Here is a 26,199-nt window from a genome sequence, read left to right as displayed (position 1 = left end):
GTGTTATTTATAAGTCACCTAGTCTATGGTATTCTGTTATAGCAGCCCAAGCAGACTAAGACAGTATTTGACTTAACAAAGATTTAAAAAGTCTAACATTAAAAGGTATCAGAGTTACTAGGCATAACACTGTTCCTGAAAAACTACAAAAACACAAATCACCTCTCTCCTAATAGGTATGCTATTATTGTAAAACGTTCAGTTCTTTTTTTAATTCTATGACATGGATATTAATATTTATGCTTCATGGAAATATGTTCATTTAGATTTACCCACATGCGTGGTAGCCAGCCTTCAAGATGGTCGCCAGTACCCCCTGGTATTGACAGCCTTGTATAGCCCCTTCCACGCTGTACCGTGTGTCCCATAAAACACGGAATTGATATCTCACTTCCAATACCTGGATTACAAAAGGCACCACGGCTTTCTTTCCTCTCTCTCTTTCTCTCTCCCTCCCCCTCTCGGATTGCTTGTTCTTAGGGAAAAATCACCTGCCATGTCTTAAGGATACTCAGCCATCCCTGTGGAGAGACCCACATGGCAGAGAACTGAGGACCTCAGCTCAAAAGCCCACTAGGAAGTAGATCTGTCACGAACCACTTAAGTGAGCTTGGAGGCAGATCCTCCAGCTTCCACTTGATTGCCCCCCTGGCTGACAGCCTGACTGCAACCTTGTTAGTGACTCAGAGCAGAACCATGCAGCCAAGCTGCTCCCTCATTCCTGACCTCAGAAACCGTACGAGATAACGAATGCTCTTGTTTGGGGCTCATTTGTTATGCTGCACAAGATAACTAATACAATGTATTTACTAACTGATTTCTTCATGATTCTTTTTGAATCTTAGCCATTCATCGAGACATTTTCTTTACTCCTGAAGAACATCTTTCTAGAATTTTCTTTAATGAAAATCTATTGGTTACAAACTCGGTTTTTGTGTATCTGAAAATGTTTTCATTTCACCCTTGCAGTGGACAGACTCAGGCTGATCCTAGTAATTCTGACCTACCTCCAGCATGTAATGCCCTCCCCGTGAATGGGGCCAGCAGCTGGGATTGGCTGCTGGCCAGGAGAGGGGTCTTTGGCCCCTCCTGGGAGCAGGAACGACACATGTCAAGGGTTCCAGGGCACTGCCGTGCCTTTCCCTCGACTCCCCCAAATCCCTTCCATGGATGCTCAGGTTCAAGTCCATCCTATAAACACACACTGAATCCTAGAAAGGGGCATACACTTCTGGGCTCTGCAAGGGATAAATGGGTAAACAAGACATAGCGTCAGCTTCCAAGGACTGGCGGGGTTTGGAAGCAGAGGGCTCTGGAACATCAGCAAGGGTGAAGAGAGCGTCACGAGAGGCGGAGGTAGAGACTACAAAGGAAAGTCTGTCGGGGCAGGGAAGGGGGGGCAGGGAATGCAACAGGGACCCTGGGACGTTCCCATGGAGGAGCTGACATTTCAGCGAGACCTTGAAAGGAGGATGGGATTTTTGATGGAGAGGGACAAGGAGAGAGAAACTAAGGGCATTCTGGCAGACTAAATAGCATGAGCCAAGGCAGAGAGAAGGGAAAATGGAAGGCAGGGAAAACAAACAGTACTCAGTTCAAGTTCTAAGTTCAGTTCAAGTTGACCCTCAAGGCACTTCATTCAACGGTGGTGGCCTGAAGGGCCTACCTCAGAAGGACTCTGAATGAGGTCCATCAGGGAAGAGGGCCTCAGCCATTAGTAATGCCTGCGAAGCACAGGATGGGGCTGGGACAGAAATCTGCCAAGTATGTGCCATTTCTAGAGTAAGCTACCTTCCAAACAGTGAACAATCCTATTGCGTAAAGCATGAGGGGTGGATGGCGAGAATTCTGATAAGTCAGATGGCAGAGGATCTCGAATGCCAAGCTGAAGAGTAAAGACCAGTCTTTGTGTTCTGAAGAAGGTATTTCTGATCGAGTTACAGTGCGCTCAAAGAAATACTGTTACAGACTTGGAAAGTGACCAACTCCCTGCTCCTCCAAGCTGCTGCCCAAGCCTGGTCTACACCACCCACACCTCAGCACACAGGCCTCCTCAGGGTGCCTCTTGGCCCTGACACCCATTTTTTTAAAAGTCTTGTTGGTACCACTGGCATTGCCCCTGAGTCAAGTGGCCCAACACACAAACGGAGCCCCTGAAAAGACACATAATATTCTGCTCTCAGTGCTGCACCAAGAAACCCCATCTGGGCCTCCCCCCCCCGCCCCCCCACACACACAACCGCTCCTGGTGCCCCACGCCCTCCCCAGCCCTCCCAGTTACCACACATTCCTTGCTCCCAGAAAGGATGCAGGGCAGCCTGGGGCTGGCTGAGGGTGGGTGCCAGAGGAGGGGGTTAGGTTAAGAGGGGGTTAGGCAGAAGGGACAACTCTTGTCTCCAGGCCACAGAGTCTAAGGAGTAAATGGAAGAGAGGAGGGAGGGATCTCTGGAAGAGGGGGTTCAGGAAGCCACATGAGGCTCCATGTGCACGGGAGGCCCCGGGCCCCGGCATGGGGGTGTCTGAGGACCTGGCTCTCCGGACCAGGGCTCAGGAGAGGTCATTGCCCTGAGGCTCTGGAGCCTCCTCACTCTGCCGCTCCTCAGCTCGGAAATTCTAGAACCTTCAGGCCCCCCTTCCCAGCTGGAAAATGGGACGAGCCACAGTTTGCTTCCTCCGTGGCATTGCATGAGAGAGAATTCGGGTTTCCACCCGTTTCTCTTCCCCTCCTTTCCATGTTCCGTTATCTCGACATCGGTCAAGGCTAGCATTTCAGGCGGCAGCAGCCCCCTTCATGTTAATTTTGTCCCCTGATCCCCCTCCTGCCTTTCGCACAGTTGCTTTCGGCATGTGCGGGAGCAAGCAATCAGAACAGTCTCTCCGGCGATTATCTTTCCATTCTGAGTCACATAATTTCACATAATTGTTGAGTAAAAGCTGCTCGGAAAAAGAAGCCACTGGTTGATGATATAGCAACATGCTCTATTAGTTTTGATTCCGTGCAGCAGTGAGGTAGATCAGAATAATTGTGAAAATAACTCTGAAACAACCTCCCTCTAAAGTGCACAGGCTCCAAATTACAGTGGGCCTTGATTATTTCACGCTCATCCCTCTGCCCCTCGCCCCTCAAGCCTCGCAGACCATCCATCCCATGCATCTCCCCTGCTTGCCTTCCTTCAGGTGCAGCCCATCAGAAACATGCCCAGGGGGATCACCAAGGCCTGGGTCCTGACAGGATCCCCAGAGAAAGATGTGAGCCCCTCCTCCCACCCCCTCCAGACAGGACATGCTGGAAGGGGTCCTTGATGGGGTCACAGAACGCCTGGGCTACCTGATTCACCTCGACTCTTACTGTATGCCGGGGGATGTGATTTAGCCTGTGATGTGTCCAAATCCGCCACAAAGAAACCTGGTAAAAGAAAACTGCACTGTGTATAAATAGGATAAAGCCAAGATGTGAGGTTTACCAGATGGAGCTGGAATCACAGCACGCTAGGGTTAGAAGGACGGAGATGAAAGCTCTTACTTGTTATTTGAGGAGACTGAGGCCCCAACAGAGCAGCGATGCAGCCGGTCCACACAGCTGGTCAGGGCACACAGCTGCGGGCTGCTCCCGTCTGGGAGGGCCTGGGAGGTGGGCAGGCCAGGCTCACAGGACAGGCGGCCAGGGGGGCAGCAGGGAAGAAGACAGGGCACCGGCAGGACTGGGGGCGACCAGGATGATGAGAGGGGGTCAGAGGAAAGCCCGTGACAGGCTCCTTGGCTCTGCAATGGAAGACCACCTTTGACCAGAGACGTTCAGGGGGGCCGTGGTGGCTGCCAGAAGACGAGCAGTAGTATCACTCCAGAGAGGACCTACAGGAGGCTCGGAGCCCAACTCTTACTCTCTCAATGGGAAGGCAAGAAACAGGCGGGCAAAAAAAAAAAAAAAAAAAAATTAGAAAAAAAATAACAGGAAGTCCTTTCCAATTATGCTGGCCATGCCGTGTGGCTGAGCTTGGTGCAGGTGGCATAGATCTGAATAGTCTAAGGCCGGCGAAGGACTAAAAACAGGAAAGGTCTAGGACTTAAAAACATCACCAACAAATTGGTCTGATTTATTTATTTATTTTTAAAGATTTTATTTATCTATTTGACAGAGAGAGACAGTGAGAGTGGGAACACAAGCAGGGGGAGTGGGAGAGGGGGAAGCAGGCCTCCCGCGGAGCAGAGAGCCTGATGCGGGGCTCCATCCCAGGACCCTGGGACCATGACCTGAGCCGAAGGCAGACACTTCACGACTGAGCCACCCAGGCACCCTGGTCTGACTTATTGACAGAGAGGTTGGTTCTTCACGTGCCTAAGACATTGATTGTTAAATCTTACCATTTGGCAGGAAAACAGGACAAGGTTGTCTGATCTATTTGTGTCAAGATCCTTTTGGAGACGGGGGGCAGGCCCTGGCAGCCTTTCCAGGCCTCCTTAGCCTGGGACTCTGTGAAAGGGCCGTGCGTGCACCTCACAACCGGGACCATGACTTCTGGGGACGTGGCCAGCATGAGCCAGCAGATATTGTCCAAACCTGGGGTTTGGCTTTGGCATGTGCTGCACCTTTATGAGAAGTTAGGTGTGATAATGCCTCAGCTGGAAAGACTGGAACGTTCTTGATCTTCTCTGGCACGCCCTTCCACGGCCGATGTCCCCCTGCCTCCCCATCCACGCCCGGGCAACCAGGCATCCTCGGCCCTCACACAAACCACCGCCCCCCCCCCCCACACACACACAGAGGCCCTTTCCTGTCTAAGTGCTCATCACCTTCCTGCTTCCCATCTTGGATGTTTTGGCCTGAAGCTCTCTTTGCTTGGCATTTTACGTACCAAAATAAAGAGAAAGCAAAGAACAAAAGGTCATCCTCTACTTGACGGCTGTCTCTGGAAGGGCTCAGAAGGCACTCTTCCACACTCCTTCCTGCTGAGCCCAGCTCGCCTCTGGCTTCTTCTCTGCTTTCAGGATGGGGTGTTTGCCCCTCCTCACCTCGTGTCCCCTGGGACCAGTGACCTGGAAACAGGCCAGGACCACACAGTGGCCTCAAATCCCCAAATGGATGCCCTAAACTCTGACCTTGAAGCTCCCCAACCACATTGACCCAGAGCTATGAGCTTCATCATCTGTTTCTGTAAAATACAGGTTGGATTCTTGATCCTCTCTGGCCCCTTCTAGAAAGCTGCTCGGAATCCCCCTTCCTCATATGGCTACAAGACCTAACTGCAGCCTCCCTGCCTGGACGCCTCTGTGCAGTGCTGCCCACCCCCCACCCACCCCCAGGCCCGTCAGCCTCTACGCCAGGTCCAGGCACACGAGCCAGGGGGCCCCGGAGCTGAGGGCTGCGGAACACGAACCTCCCAAAGAGGGACGCTCAGGGCTGGGGCTCCTTGCAGCTCACACGTAGCCCAGTCCCCACTCAACACTGCGCACTTCCTGGAGCACAGCCTTGACCAGAGTGTGAAAGGGAAGGTGGAGGAAAGACAGGGGAGACACTTCTAGGTGGTAGGGAGCAGTGAACTCGGTGGTAGGAATGAGCAAGGTGCTGGCAACTGGAGGTTTGGGGCTGGGAACAGAGGTCTGTCTGGAACGTAAAAGTCCTTCTATAAACTCCATGGAAGGAAATGTGAGGAACTAAAAAGTCTCAGATGCGAAGCCCATACCTGAAGCACAGTCCTAGGGGCCTGGACTGGCGTAAGAGGTTGTAATAATAATCATGATAAATAGCCTATGAGGTTATGGATTACCATCAAACCCATTTTAAAGGCAAAGAAACTAAGGTGGAGAAAGAGCGGTCCCCTGGCAGATGACAGGATTCTAGACTTCAACCCAGCTTTGTTGGCCTCCCTACTGGTGGAGGAAGGGTCGGCTTCCTGCCGGGAGCCCAGGACTCACCCCAGGGGAGGGCTCACATCCTCTCGGTGAGTCACCTGCACTGCACCTGCCTGGGGAGAGGGGGGCCCACCCCACCCCCGGCAGTGGCCACCCTGTTCCTTGCTCCCACCCGAGCCTAGTGGGCTGAGCCCTGCACAGGGGGCCACAACAGAGGGCCTCGGCGTGAACATTACCAACCAAGCTCCCCAGCATCTCTAGCTTCATCCATATTCATACAGTGAATATACACTGCCTGCCAACTCGCCCTTGAGGGAGAATTTATAGTCCCTTGTTGGATAGACAGCTGTTTACTCAGGAGGGTGATTTTTTTTTTTTTAACAGATTACAGAATTGCGCAGCTGATTAGGGTGCATCTGTGTCACGCCAAGAACTCTTCTCGGTGGTTTAAATATCCTAACTCATTAATCCCTACAGTAGTTCTAGAAGGTGGCTGTGATTAGGATCATCCCCATGAGACAGATGGAGAAACTGAGGCCAGGGAGGTTAAGTAACTTGCCCAAAGTCCTGGAGCTGGAAAGTAGCAGAGCCTGGATTTAAACCCAAGCAAACTGGCTTCCAGAGTCCTTGCTCTGAACCACTCTCCTACCCTGCCACTCAGCGGTTTTGTGGCCCTGAACAAGTTACTCTACCTCGTGGAGGCTGTGCTTCTGAAGCATAGGACAAGAATAATAATATGCATCTCAGGAGCTGTGAGCATGAGAAGAAATCACTTTGGTGCCTGGGCCATTATGACCGGTCTGCCCACACCCTTCCCTTCTGAGAAGGGCATCTCCTTTTGGAGGGGACGGGGTCCTCCCCTACTCCAATCCTATAGGTCTCCTGGTGAGAAGGAGTGGGTCTGAGACATCAGTGTTCCCCCAGGGGCTGTCCCATCATGGGAACCAAGGGAGGAAGGGTCAAAGCTGCCAAGCTGTGAGGTGTGGGGGTCAGGGAGGCTGTGGGGGTGTCACCCAGCAGCCCACAGGAGAGGATCTAGCGGGGAGACAGGTGAGGGGAGAAGGGCCCGGGAGCAGGCCAGGGCTGGGGGTGCTCTGGCCCACCAGCTCCCTCACCAGCGCTGCCCATCCCGCAGTTTGGCTCTGAATAGGATACCTGCCTTGTCTAACCAAGATGGAGTTGGCTTTCTGCTCTTGGCAATGAAAAAAGCTGTCATGGGGTGCCCGGGTGGCTCAGTCAGTTAAGCATCTGCCTCTGGCTCAGGTCATGACCTCAGGGTCCTGGGTTCGAGCCCCGTGTCGGGCTCCCTGCTCAGCAGACAGGGAGTCTGCTTCTCCCTCTACCTCTCCCTCTGCCCCTCCCTCTGCTTGTGCACCCTCCCTCTCTCTCTGTCAAATAAATAAATAAAATCTTTTAAAAAAAATAAAAAAGAAAGAAAGAAAGGAGCTGCCATGTTAGAACTGAGCTCTGTGCAGGGCTAAACAGGACTACTCTTTCAGCATCAACTGTTGATATTATGACTGTTATCACTGCCCAACTCCTTCCTCAGCTTCCCCTCCATGTTCTTCTACCTTCTCATGGGAAATGGGGAAGAGAAAGAGAGAAGGAGCCCGAGCCAGGGGGCAAAGGACCCTGGTCCCCTCCTCTCACTTCCCTGGCTTCTTCCTCCAGCCATCCACCAAACTCTGGAAGGCTCCAGCGTCCTCCTGACCGGCAGGGAGGGGCCCCGGCCCGCAGCAGAGCAGGGCTGGACAGGTTCAAAAGGCCCCCCCAGAGCTGCTGCCTTGTTCTGCCCCAAGAAAAACCGCCACTGTCACCCAGGGCCTCAGCCAGGTGGCATGCGGGGGAACAGGTCTCACCGAGGCAGACAGAGCTGGTGACACTGCATCCACAACGGGGCAGCCCCCAACTAGAGACACAGCAAGGCAGCAGAAGAGGAAGGAAATCCCAGAGGAAGAGAAAGTGAACAGGGGATGCACCCAAAGGGAAGTACGGGACGGGCTAGCAGAGGTGAGACAAAGAAAGGGGCCGCGCAAGGAACCGAGGTCAGCCGGGGCCAGAGTCCCCACGGAGACCGAATGCGAGGCAGGGAAAAGGAAGGACACGGGTGGCAGAGCAGAGAGGCAGGGACTGCGGAGAGACAAGACAATCTGCTCTGGAGAAACCTCAAACCAGCCTCCAGGCCGCTGTCCTCCCTGTGAGGCCCCCGTGGGCCTCCACCGGTGCCTGCCTCCGTTGCCTCCACCCTAGCCCTGCATGCCCTAATCACGCAGATGCTCCAAAAAGCAGAGAAAGGAAAATGCACTGGGCGGGCGGTGGGGGGGTGAGGAGGAAGGTCAACAGACCGCTGGCGCTCCTGGGGAGAACATCTGGAGCCCCCCCATGGCCCCCCCCCCCAGCTGCAGGGTTGCCGCTCAGTGGAAGGCACGTGCTCTCCGCTGTCCAGGCAGCTCTCTGGACAGGGTGCGGGAGCCTGAGGCCCAGCCCCGATGACCAGCCTTCTTCCAAACCCAAAGCCCTTCTGGGAGAAGCCACGGTCTCCGTGAGAAGTCCCCTCAGTGCATCTCCCTGGGAGGGCCGGGCCCTGAGACTTGGCGGGGCCACGCAGACTTCTGCAAAACAGGGTACCATGCCTAGGGCAGCCCTAACCCTCCTGCCTCTTGGGTTTAGGGGGGCATTGGAACAAGAGAGAACAGGACGGAGACTCTTCCACCCTGGACCTCCGAGTATGCCTGCGGCTGCTGTGAGGAAAAGGGGGAGCAACTGTATTTTGTCTGTATTTTGTGCACCCCCCCACAACCCCACCCTGCTCCTGATCCCTGCCCATGGCGGCCGAAGGCGCCCGGGGTGGCGACGGCAGTGTTGACGACGCTGACTATTTGTAAGACAGCCTACTTCCCAGACAACCTCCCAAGGCTAGCTCAAAGGCTTAACACGACCACGTGTGGGGTTGGGTATCTGCCATTTTACAGATGGGAAGAGGCAAGGCCCCCATCAGCGGCCTGGCCCGTGGCCCCGCAGAAAACAGTGGCATTGCAGGCACCGGCTCCTAACTCCGCGGGTGCCCGAAGCTCACCGTGCCCTTCCACCCTCTCTGGCCACCTCCCCGGCTGGTGTGGCAATGCATGCAGACTCAGGGAAATGAAAGTGCTGACCCTGACCCAAACCCAAGCTGGTCTCATTTGATGGGAGCTTTCTGACCCAGGCCAGAGGGGGAAATCGGGGTGAGAATACCTCAAATAAAATTAGCGAGGTCTAACTTGAGCATGAAAAATGTCATTTTTGTTTGCCCGACTCTGCCCACGATCGCCGGTGTCAGGGTCAGGCTGGGACCCTGAAGCCCCTTGGTTGGAGGGGGGATGCCCGGCCCGGCGGCTCACAGTTCTGCCCCCTCCCGCCCAGCTGCAGCACCCTGGTCTCCGTCCTCAGCCTCCACCCCCCACAGCAGAGGCCAAGCGCCCTGCCACCCTGCCCTGCAGAAGGTCAGTGCATGCCTGCTGCCGCCAGGCAGTGTCCCAGGCCAGTTGGAGGGGATCCTGTCCATCGGGGTTTGGGGAAGCCAACGGAACTAACTGGCCCAACCCCCGGCAGCCTTTCAGGTTGGGCTGCCCAGCCAGATCCCTCTTTCTCTGGTGAGGCTCAGAATTAGATCCGGGTATAGAACCGAAGACCACTCCTGCTCCAAAACAGATCCACACCCACAACTTTCTCCCAAGGCAAGATGTTTTAATTTCACCAAATGCTTCTTTTCAAAGGTAAATAACTTCTCACCCTAAGGGTCACATCCATTGTCGCCTGAGTCTTTAAATCAGATTGCCTTCCACAGCTGCGATCTGCCTGCACTGCACATAGGTGGAGCAAAGGTAACGTTGCAATAATGTGTAACTTTGGAAGGAACTGCGCTATTATCCTTCCAGGAATCAAGCTAATAAACCTTTACTGACCGGCTACTTCTGCCCAGGAACCATCACTGAGGGTACTAGAATGACACAGTCCCCCTGCAGCGGCTTACAATCTAACGCAGTCCACAGGGTTTCCTCCCAGCCTCCACACCGTATCTGTGGCAGAGTCCAGGCCACGCTGACTCCTGCAATATCCCTCTGATCTGGACTGCTCTTCCATTCCTCACTCCACTCCAGAACCTTCACTGCTGCGTCTCTGGTGGCTGCAGAAGCTTGCCTCATATGACAACAGCTGTCCCCACCTTCAACCCCCTCCTGCCCATCTGTCCCGGACAGACTGACGGCTGCCTGATTAATCTGCCTCACCGGTATTCTGATTACTTCCCTCTCACACTCAAACGCATTCATGGTGCCCCAGTATCTCATTCATTTTTTTAAAAATAGAAACTTTTTACTGTGGCATATAAACACCTCTAGGTCTATCCCTTTTCGTCTCTTCTAGTATCTTCTCCCAGACTTCCAGCTAAGACAGTCGACTCTGGTCTCCTGCCAAGGGTGCACTGATCTCCCGGCCTCTGTGTATTCTGTTCCCACCACTTGGAATGCCCTTCCCTGATGCGCAGCCAAGGTTGAGAAAGTTGTCTTTGTCCAACTACCACTGCAGCCTAGGGACAGAACTCTACACATCTTTCCCCAGACGTGGCGAGCACCTGTTGCCTGTCGTTAGCACGGATTTGGCACGCAGCCCTTTCTGCTTTATGCTCTCTCCTTAACAAGGCTCCCCTGGCTGAAAAGTCTCTGTGCTGCCCCATGACTTGCAAGAGCTGAGGCCAGTTTTGGGGGGAGGAGGGGTCACTGAAAGGGACTGAAAACCCGGTCCTGTCAACATCAACAGTGATGATTCACGCTGATAGTACGTACCCTTGATGGTGACGTGGCACGATGAAAATAGCATTTCACCCCCGTGATTTTCCTCCCCAAAACCCATAAGCCCAGTCGAACCATGAGAAAACCATCAGACAAATCCAAGCCCGAGGGGTATCCTACAATATACATGACCCGTCCTCCTCAAAACCGTCAAGGTCATCAAAAACCAGGCTAGTCTGAGAAAGTGTCACAGCCAAGAAGAGCCAGAGACAGAACGACTAAACATAATGTACTGCTCCAGACAGGATCCTGGAACAGAAGAGGGACACTGCGGAAAACTAAGGAACTCTGAATAAAGTATGGACTCTAGCTAATAATAATGTATCAACTGTGACAGACAAACCACACGAACATAAGATGTTAAAACCTGAGGAAACTAGGGGCGGCTGGGCGGCTCAGGTGCTTAAGCGTCTGCTTTCAGCTCAGGTCCTGGGATGGAGTCCCACATCGGGCTCCCTGCTCTGCAGGGGAACCTGCTTCTCCCTCTCCCTCTGCCTGCTACTCCCCCTGCTTATGCTCTCTCTCTGTGAAATAAACAAAATCTTTAAAAAAAAAAGGAAAGAAAAGTGGGGAAACTGTGTGCAGGGGGGATTATGTTGGATCTCCCTGCACTATCTGCTCAATGTTTCTGCAAATGTATAATTGTTCTGCAACCCTAACCCTAACCCTGTCCCAGAAACGTCAAATCTGTAAAAACAAATAATACAAAATTTTAAGTTCAGTTAAAAACAAAATAGCCCCCAGCCCCATCCCATCACTCGCGCATCTGTTCACCTTCCTGGCAAGCAGCGTGGAGCCCTGTGCCCCGTTCATGGCATCTGACGCTCCTGTTAATAGGAGCTAGGCTTTTACGGTTCAGAACCATAGAGCCAAAACCCAGCAAAGGCTTTTAAAGCTGCACTTAAAACAAGTGCTTTGGGTCCAACCAGAGGTCACTGATGGATCTGTGGCCTTCAGAGGAAAAGGCAACCTGTTCCCTTGATTTGCATTTTAAGTGCCCCTCAAATAAACATTAAACACCAATTACTCTGTTTAATAACCTCGCTTGGAATGATTGGCCCCCTTACAAAGTTCCAAAGAGGGGCTGATGAACAGAGGGCTCACAGCCTAGGACCCTGCTTCACTCACGGAGGAGGACGGTGCCCCCACAGTGGGGAGGCTGGAGGCTCCACAGGTCCCCCTGCCCCAAAGCACTTTCTCTAGAGCCCGGATCCAATCCAGCCCGGCTGCCCAGGGGGCGTGGGAGAGGCAAAGCTCCTATATTAGAGAGGAGCTATTATTTTAACCCAGAGGCACGTTACCTTTGACGTGGAGTTCCTTCTGGGAAGAGAAACATGGTCAAAGGAAGAAAAGAACCAACCATGAAAAGAAATAAGGCCCTTGCCTTAGAAAGGGAGACACAGAATTCACAAATCACGAACACAGGCCTGGTTTCTCAAAGGTTCTCTCTGGAAAGACCCCAAGCTGATCCACCAGCGGGGGCACAGTGCCCTGCCATCGCCCCACTGTCAGCACCAGCCGTGAGTGTTCACGGCGCCACGCCAGCCCTCACCAGCCCGCAGAGGCAGGCGCATGGGGCAGGATGGTGCGGCCAGCTCTGCCACCAGCCAGTGACACAAGCCGCCCAAATGAGTCAGGGAGCGGGGCGGCGGCCTGCTGATGGCAAGCACAGGAGCCCAGGCCCCGTCGCCCAGGGGAACTCCATCCAGTTCCAGGGAATCTGCACAGAAGCCCCGGCCAGAGCCCCAGCAGGCTGGGCAGACAGGAGTGAGTCAGTCCAGCCAAGGGATCACCTCCTCCGCACGCCTGCTGACAAAGGCCCCTTCAAGAGAGGCCAGACGAGCAGTCCCAGAGGCAGAAACAGAAACTCGGAGCAGCTGCCAGAGCTGGAGGCGTGGGGCCAGGCCCACATCACCCCACAGGCAGACCACAGGACCAGGCAGCTTGGCCAGCCCCCTTGCACGGCTCTACCCAACAGCCCAGCTCCCGGAAAGCACAATTCTGGCCTGCGTGTTTGAGCCTACTGAGTGCTTTTCATGTATTCACATTGCCTTGCTTCACGGTGGCAGTGGCATGGGGACAAACCCTGACCCACAGGCCTGCATACCTGGAAACTGGCCCTACCTCCAGATGGTGAAGGTGGGTGCAAGTGCACGTGGGGAGGATTTACCCAACTTTGTTTCCCTCCACTGCAGGAGACACACTGTCCCCTTGCTCCTGCCACACGTCCTCCTTCCCCGGCTCCCCCTGAACCACGACCCCCACCCCTTTCCATGTGTGTCTCCCCCATCAGACTATGGACTCCTTGGGGAAAGAGGCACATTCTGGGCATCTCTGGAGCTCTACCACTTAGCACAAGAAACGTCAATGATGCAGGGAAAGGTGTTCAGGACCATTATCCCTTGTAGTTATAAGCCAATCCAAGCTCAGAACAACCTGAGCATCTACATAGGATTTTTAAAGAATTTAAAACCTCTCTCAGTGCCTCTCTCTCTTCCACTGCCTCATTTCTGCTCTCTGGGGCTCTGTCACCAAATGGAATGATGGAACAGCTTCCTTCCACTGACGTCAGACCTTGAGCATCCTCCAGCCCTCGGATGGGGTCAAATTCTTGTTTTCTGGACTCTACCAAAGGAACTGGGCACAGGGAGATGACCCCTGGGCATAACGGAGCACACGCCTTCGGAGTGTGTGGTGTGCACCTGGGTGCGAGGGCCAGGCAGGGAGACAGCTCTGAGGGCCGAGTGGGCTTTCCACGCTTCCCAGTGGGTGAGGACTTTTTCCCATATGCTCAGTTCACACATGCTCACTGGACTTTCTCCATGTGTCCAGCACCATGCCGGGCACCATGTGGGGAACAGACCTTGCCTTTGAAGAGGTCAGGAAGGTGGGGGGGGAGAAGCCATGTGTGGAAGTCACTAAAATGGACGCACAGTGGGCCGCCCACTCTCGGAGAAGAATTATCAGGGAGTTCAGCAGGCCGGGGAGGAGGAAAGTATTTCTGTTTACTGGGAATTCGGAAAAACTATTTGAAAGAATGAGCACTTGAGAGGAGCCTCGAAGGCTGATATGATAACAGTTACTCCATTCTCATAATAATAATGTCATTACTGTCATCGTCATCACAACAGCTAATACCTACTATTCGCTAAATGCCAGGCGCCACGCTCAGCACCTTACAGAGCTCGCCCCAATTATCCTCATACTCACTTGACAGATAAGGAAACCGAGGCTTAGAAAGTCAAGAAAACTAGGAAGCGTCAGAACCCAGACTAGCACCCAAGTCCGTGTGTCTCCCAAGGCCACGAGCCCCTGCTCTGCGGGGCCAGCGCGAGGCCTCATCCCGGGCAGGGCCTGAGTGTAGGCAGACGGGAGGCAAATGCAAGGCCAGGGGTGACCATGTGGGGACAGTGCTGGGAGCATGGCTGCAGCGAGGTTACCGGGGCCTGAGCGCCGGTGCCCGGCACCTGTCCTTGTTAACGGACAAGGGAGAGTGGAGGGAGGTGTGACGTAGCTGGACCCCATCCACGGGATGACTGGGAAAGTGGATCGGGGCCAACAGGGCGAGAGAAGGGGCCGTCACAACGGTCTGGGTGCGAGACTGCAGCTGGGCGAGGTGAGAGGGTGTGCGGGCGAGGGATGGAAGGTTAGGTATGTGTCAGAAAGGGAGTGTGTGCACGTGTGAGCCCACATGTGCATGAGTGCCAGGCCCTTCCTGCGGAGGAAGGTCGCAGAGCCATCTGGATTCTGGATGGGAGGAAGGGACAGGGTAAAGCAACCGATCCAGCTGAGCAGTAGGGCTCTGGGAGTGGGAGACTGCCATTTCACAGCTCCGCTGGGCCCTGAGACGCCCACCCAGCCTAACGCATCCAAGGGACTCAGTGGCCATTTGCTTAAAGGAGGCCGTGAAGTAATCTGGTCTCTTCGGAGCCTGGCTTTGCCCTCCGGTTGTGTGGGGGTCACTGTCATTCCAACTCCCTCCTTCTCCGCCCCCTCTGGCCCAAATCAGATGTTCTAAGCAGCGGAACAGCCACATTCCGATGGCCCAGCCTGGTCCCCAGGGCCCTAGCCCCCTTCCTGGACTTCATGCTCCCTCCCCCTTGCCCTGAATATCTTTGTAACAAATGTGTTCCTGTGTGGGCTCCAAGCTGACTTCATACTTGCCCAGGTCAAGGTCTTCCCTCCTCCCTCCTATTCCAGAGCAGAGAGGATACTGCCAAACTGGTTCCAGGCTTTCGTCTGGGCCAGAGATATTCTGCTGCTCATCAGGGACAGAGGGCCCCGTTCAGCTCCTCCGACCACAGTTACCAGCTGGCCAAAGGTTCTCCCTCCCCGGGATTTCACAGACCCAAGACCAGTGGCCCTGGATCTCATCCTCACCGAGGCCAGCTCTTTCACCGCTCTTCCCAGCCTGTCTGCATCCTGGCAGAACAAAACAGGTAGACCAATGTCTAGGAGGGGCTGGCTCCCGCAGCCAGAGGGAAGAAAACCCAGGCTCAGCTTCTGGAGCACCTCCTGTCCGACCGGCTGCAAGGGGAGGCTTTGTCCAAAGGAACCAGAGACCAGCCCCTTTCCTGCTCAGCTCAGCTGCAACCCCTGTATTATGAAATAATGAATACAATTTGGCACCTGGAGAGAAAAGGGTTCTTCTCTTTCAAGACTGTATAATCTACAAAAAATTAGAGGAAGCAATGCTTTAGAAATCATGGAATCTAACCCCCTTATTGACAGATGTAGAAACAGGTCTAAAATTGTGGAGGCTTTCACCTGCTTGAAATCAATCTAAACCATTTCTGACTTCCCCGAAAAGCTCCGTTTGCGTCCAAAAGGGTATCTGTGGAATGAATGCACTTGCCCTTGGAACAGAGCCAGGACTAGAACCTGGGTCTGTGCCTCCGGGCTCAGAGCCTTGTTGCCACAGGCTCTCTGCCTCCAGGGACTGTGCCTGTCAAGACTGCTTTGCTTCCTCCAGGGCGCTCGGGCGCTGGGGCAGACGTGGGTGGGTGATTTGTTAGACAGTGAGTCCTGGGGGCTGCCTGGCACAGTCTGCCCTCCAGATGGCAGCCAGCTAAGTCCAACAGGGCTGGGGAGCCGGGGAGTGTGTGCTCTGATTTAGGGCGGATCCAGGTGGGCTGGCTCACCTGAGGCTGTGGGAAGCTTTCAGAACCTAAGGAACAGCTCTTTGTCCCCGCCCTCTCCTTGCCACACCCTCCAAGTCAGTATCGTGGAGCAGGCTCTTTGCTCACTAGGGTACCCACCTTGGGCATTTGAAAGGGATATCTCAGTCCCCAGAGGACAGCTGGCAAGAGAGAAAAAAAGACAAGAGACATGGGATGGGAGTGTGTGTCACAAATCCCGGCTGAGCAGCCAGAAGGCCTCGGCCACCACTGGGTGCGTGATCACTACGTGATGTCCTGAGTGCATGTTCCCTCAAGGCCCCTCTGGCTCTGAGAAATCGAGGATTCTCTGCTTCCTCACCCAAGTGTCCCCAGCGATTAACACCTGGTAGGTACTTAAAACAGTTCACTGAATGACTGAAATGGACCCTCTGTCAGTCCAAAGGGTCCAGAGGCCAGGAAGGCCATCCTGCCCTCTGGTGTCTACCACCCAAACACCATAGAAGCCACGTGTTCCGGAGAAGCCCTAGCAATGCAAGAGCCCTTTGCGAACGGGCTCCTTCTCCTAGATGCAGACATGGCTGGAGGAGCCACAGGAAGCAGGAAAACGGGCCTACAGGAGAGAGGGTGGCCAGAAGCCCAACGGGAGCAGAGGGCCCAACTCGTACCATCTTATTGCCTAACTCCTCTCTTTCCTGCTCTTTCTGGCTTCCCTCTCCTCCCTGCCTTGTCTCCACTCCGTGTCCTCTCCCTGCCCTGTCCCACCCCCTTTGCTCTCTTGCTCAGGCACAACCCGTCCTCCTCCCTCCCTTGTGGAGGCTCTGAGCCTTCTACTGGTCCCAGAGCTGCCGGATCCCATTAGCCAGGAAGACTCGGGGGCTGAGAGGAGATAGCCAGCTGGGGCCAGGAGCCTCGGGTTTTCTCGGGGTCAGGGCAGGGAGAAAGCAGCAGCGGAGGGACTGAAGTTCTGACCTGTGCTCAACCTCTTGAGTTGAGGACCTAGAAGAGGGACTCCTCTTTGAGGGAATCTAGAAGCGCATTTCTCTCTACCTTCCTCCACAGGGTTCCTGGGGAGATGTCTTCCTTCTGGCCTTCCTGAGCCTTCCCCGACATACACTCCCCGGCACAGAGTTAGATGAGGCAGAAAACTGCCCTCTCTCTTCCAGCTTGAGACCTATTTAGAAGTCCTGTGCATGTGCACATGTGTGCGCGCGCGCGCGCGCGTGTGTGTGTGTGTGTGTGTGTGTGTGTGTGTGTTATGGTTGGTGCGTGTGAGAGCATACACAGAGGGATGGCAGGGTGGTGTGCGTGACACTGAGGGTGCTATGGTCCCTTTTGGTCTATGTACGGTGAATTCAGTGTGTTATTTGTGGTATGATATACGTGTATGTGTAATGTGTTGATGGAGTGTGTGGTGCAACAGAATGCATTGTGTGTGTGTGCCAGTGTATGTAATGTGATATGCACATATATGTGTTTGGAGTGTTAGGGGCACATTTGTGACGTGTTGTGGGGAAGACTGGAGTGGGTACACGGCCACCTCAGTCCCGTGTGGGAGCTAGCTGTCCAGGGTCTTCCAACCAGAGAAGCCACGGATAACCAGTAACCAGGCAACCATGTTGGGGGGAGGGGAGGAGATATGGAGGTGAGGAATGGGCAGGAAAAGGAAGGGAGGCTGGGAATTGAAGAGGAGTTTCCATGGCAACTACCAGGGAGGTCACGTGCAAAAGGCTAAGTTGCAGAAACAGAGACACACATCCACAATCTGAGGGCGCTGGGCCCCCAGGGTGGGGTTTCTTGCATAGAGGACATGGGCTGCCCACTGATCCATCTCCAAACCTGGAAACGCGGGCCCAGCCGGAGGGCGCAACGCCCAGGAGACAAAGGAAGTGGAGACAGAGGCCAGAAGGCTCAGCGGCCAGCCCCCCACGTCTGGGGGTTGGCGGCAGGGGCCTGACCAGGCCCGTTCTCCAGCTCAGCTGCTCCCACCCTCGGGTGCTTTCTCTAACAGCCACCACTTGTAAGAGCCAGAAGCAAGCACCGGGAGCCGGGGCTGCTCTTCCAAGTGTCCATGGAAGCCCAGCAAGACACAATGGGGGAGGCTCTGCCAGGGGGGCTGGGCATGAGGAAAGGGGAGAATGAGGGATCAGGGAGGCCCCCTGGAAGAAAACAGGACTGGATAAACAAGGAGCAAAAAAACAAAAACAACCAATGCAGACATTCTCATGAATCCCATGCTCTGGAACCCCAGCCCTTCTTTACCTTCTCCCCATCCCCTTGCCCACCGCCCAGCCTCAGCTCCCATGGCCCCCAACACCAAACCAGCCGCCCCATTTTCTATCGCTGGTGTGTCTATACCCACATCCAGCCACCTCCCCGTGTTCACATGCCCACGCTCAAGTGTCCACAGCCTCCCAGTAACAAAAGGGAAACTCCCGCTGGAGACAGGGTGGGAGCTGGCCCTTCCCTTTCTCAAAACACCGTAGCTCCGAGCCCCAGGCAGCGGCCAGCGCGCTGCCGGCCACCAGCTTCGCCCTCACCGCCACGGCCGGCCTCCCCAAGGCTGCCGCGCTCCCCTTCCGACGCCCACCTCCGCGTTTACAGCCCCCGGCGCGTTTCCGCCGCCCGGGCCGCCCGGGGCCCGCGAGGGCCGCTCACACCCACCGAAACAAACAAAACCCGGCAGCTCCCGGCGCCCGGCCTCGCGCCCTCCTCGGAAGAAGAGCCCAACTTTGCCTCCCGCGCCGCCGCCTACCTGCACAGCGCGGGCCCCTCGCAGACAATCCCCGGAGGACGCACGGAGTCCGAGGCGCCTGGGAGTGGCGGGGCTGGGGGCAGGGCGGTGGGCGAGGCTCTCGCGTGTTTCCCGCCTCCCCTCCTGCGCAGGGCTGGGGCGGGCCGGCGGCAGCCGCGCGGCCCGCGGGGGTGGGAGAGGGGGGCGGGGCTCGGCCGGGCCGGGCTCGGGGACGGGCCGCCGCCGTGTCACCGGCTGGCGTCGCACGCGCAGCCCCTCTGCTCCGCGCTCCTGGGAGGGTGAGGGGGGCCGCGTCTCCAAGGGCGGGCCGGCTCCAGAAGCAACAGGAGACTGCCGCCGAGGGGGCGGGCCCGCGCCCCGGATTTGCCACCAGCCGCTGCTTTTTGGTTTCCCTCTGGGGAGGGGTGGGAAGGCAGCGAGACAAACACAATGACAGAGCTAGTGTCTCTCCAAAGTAGTAAACTGAGGGGAACGGGAAAATAACCCAGCACCAGACACAGCAACCCACGTTAATTGGGAGGCTTGGCAATTAAGGGGAATGTGTACCCGAAGCATGAATGGCTGTGTCGTGGGCGCGTGAGCGCGCTCTGGTTGTAGTTGTCATTTCCAGCTAGAGCCAGGGGTGGGGGGCTCACCCGACTGACAGGTGTGCTGCCCAGAACCCCCTTTCCAGAGCCCCTCATCCTGGCCCTGCCGGGTCGCAATCCTGCCTCCCACCCCCAACCTCAGCCTCCAAATTTAAGATGACAGTTGAATTTCAAGATGCAAATCCTGGCTCTGCACGTCAACCTGTGATGTAACCTTGAGCCAATGGCTAAAGGAAGCTCTTGCGCCTCAGTTTCCTCACAGGCGACAATGGCTGTGGGAACACTCATTTCCAGGGAGGCTGAGCCCAGGAGCTCAGAGGAAGTGCTCAACAAACCGGCGGCCACCCAGAGGAGCAGGGCTTGTAGGAAGGGGCCGAGTCAGGGGCTGGCAGAGACCACAGAAACACAGCAAAACCTGACCACTCGGTTGGTAGCCAGGACGCCATGCTGCCTGCCACGAGGCTGCCCAGGCTGAGCCAGGACCGGGGCGGACAGGATGAGGGGTGTTTCCTGATAGACACTGTAATTATCCACACCTAGACAGGGCCACAGGGACTTCCTTGAAGACCCCCAACCCTGGGACCAGGGGTACCGCCGGGAAGGGGCCCAGCCCTACCTCTAACACCCCCAACCCTCAGCCTCAGTGTTTTTATTTGCGAAAAGAAGCAGACTAGATAATCCTAAGGCCACTTCTAGCTCTAACCCTAGATGATTTGATTATTTTAACAAATGATCAGGTCTCAAAACCCCAAGGTAATCATGAATTTAAAAAGGCTTTGCACAGATCTGGAAGCCCTAAGTGGCTACTGAGAACAAGTAGGTAGCCCAAGGGAGACCAACGGGACGACAGTTCTGACCCATTGAGCACAGGACCTTGGACAAAATGGACATGGTTCTGAGACAGTCCCCAAGTTCTGTGGATAGCTCTGAAAGCTAAAGCTCTAAGCCTGGCTGCAATCTTGCCAATCCATGGGACTTGACACAGACCAAGTCACCTTTCTGTCCCTGCCTTTTTCTCCACAAGGGAAGACTTGGTGACAGCTGTCTTCCCTCTTCCTTTGCGTTAGGTGGTGAGAGAGACGAAACCACACCACTTGGTAGACCCACGTCCTTGGGCAAGCAGATTAATCCCTCCCAGATGACCTTGAATGTTGCCTTTTGGCCATTTCTCTGTTGCTACTCTTTGGGGTTCCTCCTGGTGGGGACACATCAAACCCAGGCTTTGCAAGCCTGTTTGGGGAAAAAAGGAACCCCAAAGCCAAGTCACCTGGAGTAGCAGCCCCTTTCCCGGCAGAAAATTCCAAGGTGTTTGGCGAGATTACTTCCTGGACGAAGCTGTTAGCTCTGCTCACCAGGGGCATGGCATGGAAGGAGCCACTGTGGCCCTCGAGCAGGGGGCGACAGGCTGGGGTAGGAAACAGATGCTAGACCAGGCAGGCCTGGTAGTTCCTGGGTGAATCCAGCTTTTATCCTCAGGACAATGGGAAGCCACTGAAGGGCATTAGGAAAACTGTTGCAAGCAAGAACTGGGGAGTGGCTGGCTTAGGATGTAGGGGGACCCCACGGTGACGGGTCAGGGGCTGTGAGGAGAGCAATGCTAACGTGAAGGTGCAAAACAGGCCTGGCCCCCAAATGAAGAGAACGTGGCTTCTCTAAAGGCCCTGGGAGCAAAGAGAGAGAGAGAGCTGGGGCAGGGGCGCACAGCCATGGTGTAAGTAGGACAAGAAAGGCTAGAAACCGTCTCTAAAACGCTCCCCAGGCGGACAGAATTGGAGCCATGAAAAGACCTAAGGCTCAGAAGGATAGCCTAACTGTTGGGAGCACGAGGGACGGCTCCATGCTTTAAAGCTTGGGCTGAGCTAAGTAACTCACAACTGTGCTACTAAACACTAAAACCCCGTGCGGGTAGCACTCACCTCGTCCCCAGGCACTATGGCAAAAATAGTCTTCCAGCATGTCAGCACCGGGGCACAGAGCTGCAGACCGACTGACTGAAAGTAGAGGGCCAGCAGGGAAAATTAAAGGGGCAAGACCAGAAGTCTTGGGGAGAGACCCCCCGCCTCTCCTAGCAGGTAACCCTCCAAGGTGGCTTTTGGGGTACCATTTCATCCTCGGTGCAGACTGAAGCATCAGTCTGCCCACCAACTGCTACTTTCAATCCACTCGCACTCACTTCGCTTTGTACAAATTCGAATGTACCGCCTCCCCCCAGCCAAATGCTGAGCCCCCAAACCCCAGGAGAGAACCGTTTCTTAACTCCTTGTCTGAAAGAGCTTGCTCACTTCCGAACTGCTCCTTGAACCTGGTCCCTTCTGCCCTCCCTGACCTGTCTTTCTTGAACCCCTCCGACTTCTCCCTCAAGCAGCTCACGTGGGGAACTTTGTTGCTTTACACAGTTCCTGGACCAGCCAATCCACAACCATGGTTTTGCCATCTGCTTAGGGCTGATGGCCCCGCACTCTCCAGCCTGGTCCTCACCCCCAGAGACCTAGAGGAGTAATCCCCAGGGACCCAGCACTGCTCGTGCTGAATCCATCATTCGACTCTCCCCACACCCCAAAAGTGCTTCCCCTCCTGTGTCTTTCTTGAATTCCTCAATGGCACTGCCCCCACCCAGTCACTCACCCGGGAAGGCATATACCATCCTCACTCCTCTCCCCGCACTGCTTCTGTTCTAGATCAGGCCTCTCTGCTGCTAGATTCCTGCTGGAGACTCTGCCTTAGTCTCCCCACCCCCTGTGCTATCAGGTCTTTGGTCTCTGCTGCTCGGATGTGACTCAAACCTTCAGCAGCTCCGTGTTTTCTACATGCTACAGTCCAACTTCTTAATACAATGTCCAGTCTTTAAAACCCAGTACCCACCCATCTTCTGTGCTTCACCTCCTGACCCCACTCTTTGCTCGGCCTTCCCCATCCCATCCCCACCCCTGTCACCCCAATCCTTACAAATACTCGTCCCCCAGCCCAAGAGAGCCGCTCACAATGATCTGAATATGCTGCCTGCTTGCCTGCCCCCAATCTTTGCTCGTATAGTTTCTCTGCTTAAAACATCCCCTCTTTCTCTTCTCCCCTTGTGAGAATTCTACCTACTCTACAAAGCTAAATCCAAACATCACCTTATTGAAATTAAGGCCGTCTTGTCCTGCTGTCACGAATGGTGTTGTGCCTCTGCATTTATAATGGTGCACGTCATCGTCTGGCTTTTACTAGGTATAATTGCCTGTGTGTGGCCTTAATGGAATGGGAAGTCCTTGGGGGCAGCCTGGGCTCTCACTCCATTTGTAAACCCCAGTGTCTTGCCTGGTGACCCATCTATAACTAGTTGAATTCAAGGGAATTGTAGCTCCCACCACCCTGCGTGATTGTGTCCCAGCCAGCCTCTCCAGATTCATCTTGAACACTTTCTCTTCTCCCTCCTACTTCTCCTCCTCTTCCTCCTCATCCATTTTTTGTCAGAAATATGAATGTGATGCCTGGAGGTAGAGCAGCCATCTTGCATTCCAGAGTTCTTGTCACTTGAGAAAATTCAGCCCCCGTTACAGAAATGTCCTGTAGCTGGTTTTCTGTTCCATGCAGCCTGCACAGTCCTAACTCGTACAAATAGGATGGAACGGCTCGGAAGGACAGGCTTGCATCATGAGAAAGCAGAAATTCAGCACAAGTGAAGCTTCCTCACCTGGAAGACCCCTACCTGCCGTTTACACTAGCCCACACCTGACACACGCCAATCCCAGCACCTCTCTTCCTGGAGCCGGCCCCCCCAGAGTCCCCCCTTCCTTAGCCATCCTTATAGCAGGATCTGGATTTTGAGAAGGGAAGAATGCAAAGACAGGCAGAGTGGGGGAGGTCGGAAATAAAATTTCACCCTCTCTTCCCACAGGAAAACTATAACATATGTCAGGAAACAAGGCACGCCAGAGCATGCATGAGATTTGTTTCTAAGTGAAAAATCCACCCCAGCGCCATTAGTCTAGAGAACTAATTCTGCCTGATTAACTTAAACTTGCCGTGTGAGTGTGAAGTGTCACCTCAAGGTGCCAATCTCTAATTATGAGCATGCCTCTTCCAGAGCTACTGGTTGTCCAAATTGAGCACATGATTACTCCTCCCCCCCCCGCACCCCCCCCCCCCCGCCTTTCCACTCCACAAATATGCACCCATTTGTCTTTTCCCAGTGAATGCAAATGGGAGAAAACGAGCAATGTTGCCCTTTGGAGATAATGATGTTGGAAATTCAATACATAATGGCTCCCTAGACGCGACCAGAATAGCTTCGTGTTTCTGCTTTCCCCATGCACAGAGAAACTGACAGCCTGTTAGCATAAGCAGGCGTCTGAACTCCCCACCCCTCCCGGAGTGCCTGGAGCCAACGTTTGTGGGGAGAGGCACCTGTTTCTCATCATATACTTTCTTCAGCCCCCTGGATCCAGGCTCAGAACAGAGGCTGTAGCTGAGTTTTTGAGCCAGGAAGAACCATGGGGACCCAGCAGGCACCCCCATTCAGTCTCTCGACCAGCCCTGCAACCAGACAATGACCCACTAGCCCAGTCACGCATCCAGGCAAGAAAGACTTGCATCCACTTTTTCTCTTTTGCATCCCCCACTCCCACCCCCACCCCAAAGCCTAAGCTAGAGTTGAGGGGAGCAATAAAAATGATCTGGGGCTGGCAGGGGGCTGAACTTTATAGCAGAGTGTTGTGTGAAGCCTGAAGACTAATTGCTGTGAGGGGAAAGCAACTTCCGTGCAGGGCAAACTCAGTGCCTGTAGATAAAGCTGCATTTCTCCCAAGAAACAGGCAGGCCCGGCATCCTGGGGCTGTGCCTGGCCTGTCTTGGGAAAGGGGCTCATTTCTGATGGCAATGGGCTTCCAAGAGGGACACCGGACAGGTCAGCAGACCACTTGCAGTCGTGGGGACACTACCTCTCTTGTCTGTTTATAATGGACCCTTGGGTTCATTGACTTCTCCATCTCTCTCAACCCTCCTATCATTCCGTTCTCTCTTTGATGTTGTTGTTCACGTAATTGCCTCTCGGACCAAAGGCATGTTTGATGTCCACCATTTAAAGCATTATCTCTATTGATTTTCATCTTTCAGGCCTTTATGGACTTTAGGTGTGGCTGGTGGGAGGCGATGGGCATAAAACACTCACCATTCTGGCCATTCACTCTAATATTAAACATTTATATAGCCCTTGAACACAACTCCTTCCCAGCACATTGTTTAAAAGAGAGTCCACAATCGTCTTCCTAAGTTTAACTCAGAACCTCAGCTCCCCAGTCAGCAGGAGGGTTGCAATGATGTGACTGGGGCAATCACCTAAGTGGGTTGCTCCTGGATGGTGAGTAAGTTGAAGATAGGAAGGATGTCTAGTTTATGTTTTTTGTTTGTTTGTTTTGTTCGGGGATGTTTTTAAGGTTTTTTTTTTTTTTTTCTTATTTTATGCTTTTAACACCTGGTCTCCAACACTTGCCAATATAATAGGTGGATAATCAGTATTTACTAATGCAAAAGATTAGAGTGATACTGACAGAGAAAACCAATGTGCATCGAGAACAAGACCCCCTAGACCAGTGCTGTGAGGCCATCTGAGGCTGCCTCGTCTGACAGGCAAACAAAAGGGAGAGGTGGAAAGCAGGCTTCCGGGGACATGGGCCACAGCAGATGCATCTGGAGACTGCTCTTAAATTATGGTAAGTTGTGTTTCCAAAGATGGCCTCGATGGTATCTCCCATCCCACAGGCTCTTCTGCAGCGCCGGCCACTGCGAGGCGGCACCTGTCTCTCCTCCCTGGAATCTGGGCTGGCCGTGGGACTTAGTTTGAACAACAGAAAGAGGTAGAATGATCACCGTATAACTTTTTAGATGGGGCCTTAAAAGAGCTGCAGCTTCTGCCTTCAATGTTTGGCACGCCACCTCTTGGAAGCCAGCCACCTTAGAAGAAGTTAGACTACCCTGCTGGAGAGAGAGAGAGAGAGAGAGAACATGGAGAGAGGACTGAAGCCACCGTCAACGTTCCCATCCCAGCCCCTACTCCTCAGATCTTGAGTAAATAAAATGGTGGTTGTTTTGTAAGCCATCAAGTTTGGGAGCATTTTGTTTTGCAGCAATAGATGACTCAAGCGAGGTGATTGGGGCCCACCCCAGACCCATGAATCTGATTCTCCCAGGAGAATTCTCTTCTGGAAGAGTGCTCTCCCAGGAGAGTTCTCCCAGAAACAGGACCTGGGCATCAGCTTTTTAACAGCACCTGCCCAGGGCCGGGGAAAGAGCTGAGCCTCCCCGTGACTTCTCCCGTGGACGGCTTCATTCGTGGCTCACAGACTCAGTGGGTCTGAAGTCCTAGAGCGCACAGTGCGTCTGAGCTGCAGGAACCCAGGCCAGGGACACACGTGGTAAGAGAGATAAGGCCACATCTTGGAAGAAACAGGGCACCAGAGAGCTCTGTGCACAGAGCCCTGAACAGAGCCACGGGCTCTCTGAACCGGATGAGGCCTTAGAGGATGTTTTGCAAATTGGGAGCCCACGGCCCAGAGAGGGGAACTGACTGACTCAAAGTCACCTAGCTTGTTTGTGGCCCAGTCAGGACCAGAGCGAGGTCTCCTCAGTACTGGCCCACTCTTTCCCTTGCCCGTCTATCTCTCAGGATTTCTGGGTCCTGAGGACTGAGAAAAACAGATCCTTTCTTAAATGCATGGTAACTATCTTAAAATATTAACTAAGCCTTGTACGTGTGAGTACCAATTATTAATGTCCCAATTAAGGTGAACATCCCAAGAGTATCCAGAGTAAGAGAAAGATCAGAATAAAAGGTGGAATTCATCTGGGCTGCCTTCCTAAAAGAGTTGACCCTGAAGGAGAAGGATGGGGGTCTGAGGCAGGAAAGGAGCAAACCCAGGCACGGAGGTGGCAATGAGACACGTGGGCGGTACAGTCTGATCTACTTGGCAGGTTCAGAAAGGCCCGCTGGGAAGGAACAGGGATTTACAAGAGTCCATCTAGGGTCTGTTTTCTTATCTGGTTCCTCCACCCGCGGAGGGGAGACAGGACTGGCGGCTGCC

The 26,199-nt window shown here is 54.2% G+C and overlaps 1 protein-coding gene across 3 annotated transcripts in view; it reads right to left on the bottom strand.

The window, feature by feature from the left end:
* FXYD6 (FXYD domain containing ion transport regulator 6) overlaps positions 1–18,633 on the bottom strand; it is a 30,142-nt gene extending 11,509 nt beyond the window's left edge. For all 3 annotated transcript variants that reach the window (XM_028105818.2, XM_028105817.2, XM_028105819.2), the window contains exon 1: positions 18,552–18,633. The gene's annotated coding sequence lies outside the window, so the exon portion shown is untranslated. The remainder of the gene's footprint in view (positions 1–18,551) is intronic.
* Between the last annotated feature and the right edge of the window lie 7,566 nt (positions 18,634–26,199).

The sequence above is a fragment of the Eumetopias jubatus genome, unplaced genomic scaffold, assembly GCF_037043125.1.
Source record: "Eumetopias jubatus isolate StellerSeaLion01/CBP00866 unplaced genomic scaffold, mEumJub1_p1.0 scaffold_13, whole genome shotgun sequence".
Taxonomy (NCBI): Eukaryota; Metazoa; Chordata; class Mammalia; order Carnivora; family Otariidae; genus Eumetopias; species Eumetopias jubatus.
This window is presented reverse-complemented; position numbering and strand designations above follow the sequence as displayed.